The sequence below is a fragment of the Corapipo altera genome, unplaced genomic scaffold, assembly GCF_003945725.1.
Source record: "Corapipo altera isolate COAL_440 unplaced genomic scaffold, ASM394572v1 49, whole genome shotgun sequence".
NCBI lineage: Eukaryota > Metazoa > Chordata > Aves > Passeriformes > Pipridae > Corapipo > Corapipo altera.
Window position 1 is genome coordinate 4,916,754 of NW_020884879.1, and position 7,845 is coordinate 4,924,598.

Genomic DNA, 7,845 nt, shown 5'->3' on the forward strand with positions numbered 1-7,845 from the left:
ATTGTGTGAAATCTGAACAGCCTGAATAATGTCCAATAACACTTATTTTAAAAGAAGTTGCATTCTGGGGAGTGGTAATTTATTACTTCCCATTAAAGAAGATTAGATGTATCTGAAAAGGATAAGTAGAATACCCAAAAGAATTCTTCGTTTCTCCCTAATACAATATGCTATAGCAAATTTTGTAAGGAAGAATAACCAAGAATATGGAGCTTAAATAAGATTAATTCAATATTATTTTGCCAAAAGTAGATTGTCATCTTTCTTTTATAGCCTTCAGATGGGATCAATGAAAACAATAATGTAGGTTTAAATTAAACAGTGATTCAAAGGAATTGAAGTTGATATCAAAGGAAAGGAAATGAAAGTGGAAATTAAGACAAGGACTATACAATGATTAACATGATAGCTGAAGGGAAGACTATAATGACAAGAAAGTTGTCCACATGGATAAAGGCTAGAATTTATATTTTCCAAGAGCAAGTCTTGGAACAAGTTCTGCTTAATATCTTTACTCATGACACTGCTTAAAAAAAAATTTAGTTCAATGTTTGGATTATTAATTCATGGTATGCAACACTTGAAAAATCCAACCAGTGTCCATAGGAACAGGTGGGTCGCACATTATGAACTGGAATTACAAATGTAGGATAAAATAGCATAGTAGAAACTAAAGCATGTAGGGATTAAATCCAGAATTTTTGCTCTAAATTGTAGGCTTATCAACAGCAGTTGGCACTTCAAGAGAAGGAACTGGGTTTACTGGAAATTCACAGGAGAACTATCCTGCTTAGAATGACAGGAAGTCATTTTAAGATCACAAAAATAATTTTCAGTGAGGACTAAAGAATTTTAGCATTATAGTGCATAGTATTAGCAAGATGTTCTTTAAGGATGTCATTGCAATTTTCTATCATACATGCTTCTAAAGTAATATAAATTTGAATGGAAGTAGAGAAAGGCTAATATAATAATAGGAAAAGGTATTTTAGAAAGTTTAAAAGGCTATTTAAGCTATCAAAGTTGAAGTTTTAGAGGAGATATAATTCTTCTTTAAAATAATTATAATTACTATTTTTAGTTATAATTATTCTTTAAAATTCACTTGGATAATCATTAGAGATGGAGATATTTTTAGGCATAATGATCATACAGAAGGCATTGGATGTATAAGGTCAGTAACTAATAAAAGAATGAAACTCTGTATGTACTTTTCAAATGAAGTAAAATAGTCAAGAAACCCTCATTGTTTAAATATGATGCTCATGAAGTTTATGAAGTGTTTTACAGACTCATACTTGCTTTTAATATGTTGGCAATATTTGCTGTGGTGTCTTTTATGGAATTCAGCTTATCCCATGGATTACGGATTCACTTAACTTGTACATAAGACAGGAAGGAATTTTTACAAGTTTTGATGCACAGCATAGGCTGCAGGGAAATTCTAATTCCCTTTCTTCCAACTTTGAAAGGTATTAAAGACAGGCAACAACCAGGGATAAGACATCCATAATCATTGACTTAGAATCAGAAAGTAATTTCCCCTCAGATAAGAGTATCATTAGCCCTTGTCTTGGAATTTCTCCTTTGTTTTTGCATCTTTTTCTAGAATGCTTGATATTTTATTTCTTTGGATCACGTAATTTAAAACATTTCATGCTCTGAATCTTTCTTATATCAGAGACCAAAGCAACATTCCTTCTCTCTCTATGTAGAGAGAGCATATCCCAAGACATAACTTTTTACTAAAAATCTAAATCTTCTGTAACAAATGCCAGGAAGTCCCTGTAATGTTTTCCGGTGGATGTGCAAGGTCAGGTAGGTGAATTACATTTTCTAATGGATTCTTTTGGAGTTACCAATGATTACAGACTATAATACCATTCTCCACTGTGATACTGGAAAGCTAGCTAGAGTTTATAACATAAACGAGCCTCTGCAATTCTATGCTGCAACTTCCTCATGAATACTGCTTTTAAAAGTCTGTTAACTTTAACAGAAGTAATTTTGGGATGCCCAAATATTTGCTAAACAATTTTTTACTTTGACAGTTTTCTAAGATCATGTAGTTACATTTTCATTCATAATGAAAAGAAACCAACAAGCCCCAATTTCCTCTTTGTGACTGAATTAAGATCAAAATAAATGTGCTGTAACTTTCAAAGAAAGCCAAGTGAGAAAGAAACCAACAGCTCTGGGCAGAGAAAAAAACAGTAAACAGCAATTGTTGACCTTGGTGTTACTGAATTTTTCTAACATGTGAAAATAGTGATAGCAAGGAAAGCCACCTTGCTATTAAAATAAAAGACTTCATTGGCACTAGCTGCTACTCTCAGTCATGAAGAACATACCACTTTACTTTGAACACAAAAGAGTGTTTTTTTTAGTTTGTATTACTTTCATGCTGAGTTGACCAAGTATGTATTATATATGTCAGATAATTGTAAAAATATTTTACCCATATAACATCTGATACTGATAATTTTTCCCCTTAATATGTAGTTTCAGGGTCTTGGAAGAGTCATCATTCACACAGAGAAGCAGTTAATGTACCAGAGGGCTGTGCTGCCACCGAGATCTTGACAGACTAGAGAAATGTGCTGATGGGAACATCATGAAGTTAGCAAGGGGAAGCCCAAAGTCCTGCATCTGAGAAAGCGCAGCCCCATGCAACAACACATGCATGGGGCCACCCAGCTGGAAAGGAACTTGTCAGAAAAGGACCTGGGAGTCCTGGCAGACACCGGGTTAAACATAGGCCAGCAGTGCCACTGATGCAAAAAAAGTGAATGGCATCCTGGGTTTCATTAGGTGAAGCACTGCCAGCAGGTTGAGGGAGTTGTTCCTTCCCCTCTACTCAGCTCTGATAAGACCACACCTGGAGTTCTGTGTCCAGTTCTGGAATAGCCAGTGCACGAGAGACATGGACATATTGGAAAGAGTTCAACAAAGGGCCTGAGGGGTCATAAAGAGACTGGAGCACCTCACATACAAGGAAAGTCCAAGAGTTCTTGGACTACTCAGCCTAGAGAAGAGAAGGCAGTGTATATAAACACCTAAAGAGAAGGTGCAAAGCGGGCAAAACCAGACTCTTTTCAGTCATGCCCAGTGACAGAAGGTGAAGGAATGGCTCCCTAAGCTCTCTGTACTTTGAAATCCAGCTGCACATGTCTCATGGGTTAGGACTCTGCATAGCTTCAGATGTGAAAACTTGTCGCTGCTGAAATCAATGGCAAAAATCCCAGGATTTCTCTCCTGTGCTTTCACTGTAGCATTCACTTGGAAAACACAGTGATATGGTAGAGCAACTCTGAGAGTTTCCTTGGGTCTGAAAGCCACAGAAAGTCAAGCTTTACCGAGGCAGATTTAGAACTGAGACAGGGGACTGAAACAGTAGGAATGTAATACTACCACTGTGATAGAACATTGTTATGCTACTCTGTGAAATGATGCTTAACAATTACTCTATACTGACTAAATCTGACTCCTACCTTATGTTCTTTCTTTCCCTCTGACTTCCTCCACTTTTGACTTCATATTCTTGCTCATTTGCTGATGGTACCACATCAGGCAGTGTGACCTCTCAGCTCACTAATAAGATGAGATTTATCTGTCTTGCGTTCATTACATTATATGTATTCTGGGCTTCATTAAATTGCCCAACATAAAAGATAAGGACTGTATTCCTCTGTCATTTAGCCTAGTGTGATTTCCCATACCTTGATTTTTGCAATGGTGAAAACTCAGGAAATTTGAGAGAAGAACCTGATATAAGTTTTCTTTATTTCTCAGCTCTGCAAAAAATAAGTCAACAGTACTTTTTTGAAATTAATCTATATATATCTATGAATATAAACATTAAAATTTTTCTGTAATCTTAACAAACCTTGGGCAAATATTTAGACCTAAAATATATAATTGTATTAATGAAGATGCTTTTAGAATGTAGATTATCGTAGAAAATTTTCCAACTGAAGCATGACAGTAAATATTAGGACATCATTTTTAACAGAAAATATTGATTCACTAGCGCTTTTTTTATAATTGCTTTTCTTTGGTTATACTCTATGTAGCAACATAGTAATTGATGCAGTAGTTATAAAAACAAGATACTAGAGTAGCAGTATGGGCGATGTGGACAAAATAGAACAGAGGGTAAGAGGATATAACATCAAGGACCTAAATATCTACATCTATTTTAATGATACAGAGTTCTGACCAGAATATGTGTGATAAGTGCTATAAAAGCAATGAAAGAACCTTGCTGGAATACAGCAAAAGGCAAAAGAGGCATTCTTACATTGAAAGCTGTCCACAATAGCTATTGTTTAATTCCAATTAATGACTCAAACACAAGTTGTTCAGGCAAATGAGAGGCTCTTGTTCAAAGTTGCATGTTCCTATTTTTCTGGTAAAAGATGTACCTAAGTTCCTAATACATTAGTCTATCATTCAGACAAGTTTCTGTTGAAGACAGAGCTATATTCTATGTGGAAGTCATTGAACTGTAGACATGTTCCTCTCTTCTCTTTCCTACAGCATCAGATGAAAACTTTTTCTGGAAGATGAACATTTCTGGAAGGGAAATTCTCTAGTACAACTTTCAATATTTTTGTATACATCAGTAATATAAGGACAAACTCAGGAAGTGCCAATGAGAATGAAAGCCAGAACAAAAATTATTCACAAGCATTTGGGATTTTATATACAAACAGAGAATGGCCTGAAAATGGTTTTCCCTCCTTTCTTTTTCTGTGTAAATTTATTATTTGTGTTCATCTGATTAATCAGAAAAAAATCAAAGAGTTATTTTAACAAATGGAAGTATGAATTTAAAATAAGTAAGTATGTCTTCAAACTTTAATTTTCTTATAATCAAAAAATAAAACTTGAATACTGGAATAAAAACAGGCTTTTGGTGGTATTTTTACACTGTGGCATGTCAGAAAAAGATTAAATAGTATTACAGACACAAGGAAGAAAGTAGAATGACTAAACAGGTTTTGAAAATATTACTACAGCTTGTACTAGTTTTGTAGCTTTATTGTTTTGTAATTCTATTACTGCATCTTTTGCTGGTACATCTAGTCTGCTTCCTTGCTCTCCTTTGCTGAATACAAATATCCTAGGGAAAGGAATTTATAGTGTGTTAGAGAGAAGTACGCAAACAGTATAAAGAGAATTAAAAATGTGTACAGAAATGTAAAGCTTCAGCTAATGAATGACATGCATTAAACTAGCCTTGAGACTCTAAAATAGTCATTTGCATTGGAAACCCAGAAAGGTCTTTCTTTTGATGGCTGTGCATAGACATTTTCATTGTATTTTCATTCTGTTTCACTAATTGTTAATCTTGCTTTTTTGTATATAGGTGAAGGTAGCAAATGGAGATGTTGGTAGGGAATTGTTTTACAGCATTTCATTTTTTGTTAGAAGAAAAGAGGTAAGTCTCAATGTTCCTGTGGCTTCTCTTGACTTAGAAATCTGTACAGCTCTAGCTTACTTCTTCATTTTTGTCTCACACAGATGTTTGCATTTAAAAGTTTCCTGGGACATGTCTCCAAAGTGTCCTTGAATATGTCCTCCTGTTGGGAACAATGTAAACTCCAAGGGTTTACTCACTTTTTTTTTTCCTAGAGAGTAGTAAAATATGCAGATGCAAAAGAATTTTGAGAAATACAGCATTTGAAAATGTCTTTGTGCAGAGGATTGGGAATTATGAAAGGACAGTATTATTTCTTGTAAATGAGGAAATGAATAACTGTTAAGCTCAAGGAGAAGAAAAAGATGGGAACAGAAAATTTTGAAACACGATTTCCAAAATTGTGGTACTGAAATTGAAATAAAGCTGTGAACTTTCATTTCACAAATACAGTTTTGACTTATTGCAAAATGTTCCTTGTTTTCTAAATATTTTTTCTTTTAGCTGATATGAACTTCTGTAAATCTGTTAGTCTGACTAATTAGGCCAATTCAGTTAGTTGAAATAGCAACACAGGCAAAATGCCAGTGGCAAATTTGTTTTAATCAAATGACAACTGGAGCTTCTGTGAGTACAATTAAATGACACAATCGTACAGATACAGGTGGCAGGTTAAAATACTGCCAGTACTTTGGCCTTCTTATTGTTGCTATTCTGTATGAATCTAGAATTGCTACCAAAAATCATGGACAAGGTTTGCAAAAGAGGTGCTGTTTCACTAAATATGGGATGAAATTATTGAAGTTTTCCTAGAGTATGGATTAGATGATGACTGAGATGAGCACTCTCTTTATCTCTGAAAGTATACACTCATGATCAAACTCTTATGTGACAAGTTTTAAGGGAAAGTGTTTCAGAAAGTTTTTATATATTACCTTCTGAATTTAACTCCATAAAATTGTAAATAATACCTTCTTTAATCTGAACTATGTGAAGTTTCATTCTTTGTTCTGAAATGAACATTTTAAGATGAAGTATATTGTCTGTGATCTCACTAGGGTTACTACAGTGTCCACAACATATGAAAAAATTGCATACCTGATCAGCTGATATTTCTATTTGAAAACTTCCTACTTAGATTGTTTACATTTGTGTTCTTCGTAATTTTCCATGGCCAATAAAGAATAAAAGTGATTAAAATATTTAAAGAGAGTACTTAATTTCAAACAAAAGAAACTGTTTACAGTATTGATTGAAGAAAGGCAAACATAATATATCATTTTTGGGTTATTAATCTTGATTTGAATGGTTTGGTGTTGGATATGACCAGTAAATATGTACTTTTAGAATTTGTTTAAGTCTTTATGATTTTGTCTCTGTATATTTACCTGACTCTTTAGTTGACTTCAGCATTACAAAGTAGAGTTTGCCGGAACTGATACTAGTCATATATACATGATGAACACCACTCCAAAAAGGGGTGTAGTCTGAAAAAAAAAGTTAAATTGTATTGAAATGTGAAATTCTTTTTCCTTATGTATATCTCTTTAACATTATTTAAGGAAAAGGAGAAATTATTCAGAAGCTAAGACAATGCTGTCGTAAGTATTCAGAGTCAATAAAATGGAATCTTGAAACCTGCATACATTCTTAGAAATTTACATAAAGATGTATTATGTTGTGTAGCTTGCATTGAAAGCCATGTAATATCCTAACTGACATACATGGGTGACTTCACTGGTGTTTAGACCATATTGATCTCCTGCCAAATTTTGCTACACACAGGAATACATATAGCATATTTGTTTTTCCATTGATTTTCTTTTTAAATTGCATCTATTTCTAAGTTTTACAAATGCTATTGCACAGCTGACTTTAGCAAAGAGCAAAATAAGCAGGTACACTTCTGGGACAGTGTTAGACAGCCTTTGAAAGAGACAGGAAATGGATGTGTGCTTGTGTACAGCACTGTGTACTCACACTGGACACGGTGGCTGCACAGTTGTCTCCAAAGAATTGGTCCAAATCAGTGGCCGGCAGGTGGTTTTGGTTCCTTCTTTTAACAGCTGTTTCATGTTGCTCTGCTCATCTCTCAGGTTTTGTTTGAAGGTCAGCAGCGCACTTCTGTCCCTTGGCCCGCAGCAGACCCTTCCAGTGCACAACATGGCACCCAGTACAGGACGATAACACATATAACCCTCCCATGGAACTCTGTAGGAGGTTAAGTTGGCTGCTGTCTGTGATTTTTAAATCAAAACAGCTTGTAAATGAGATATTTTTCAAGGGAAAAAATGAGAAGAAAAAAGAAGTTTCCAGAACTTTTTGACACACTACAGCCTTCTGAAAACTCCATTTCCTGTCCCAGGCCTCTCCCAGCTTCATAGCCTGGAAAGTCACTGAGCTCTCCCAGGCCCCAGAATCCA

General features: G+C 34.8%; 1 long non-coding RNA gene across 1 annotated transcript; it reads left to right on the forward strand.

Moving 5' to 3' along the window:
- The first annotated feature begins 285 nt into the window (after positions 1-285).
- On the forward strand, positions 286-4,634 carry LOC113945124. Its single transcript, XR_003526957.1, has 2 exons — positions 286-835; positions 2,503-4,634. It is a non-coding gene; the product is annotated as an uncharacterized LOC113945124 (long non-coding RNA).
- Positions 4,635-7,845: the final 3,211 nt, after the last annotated feature.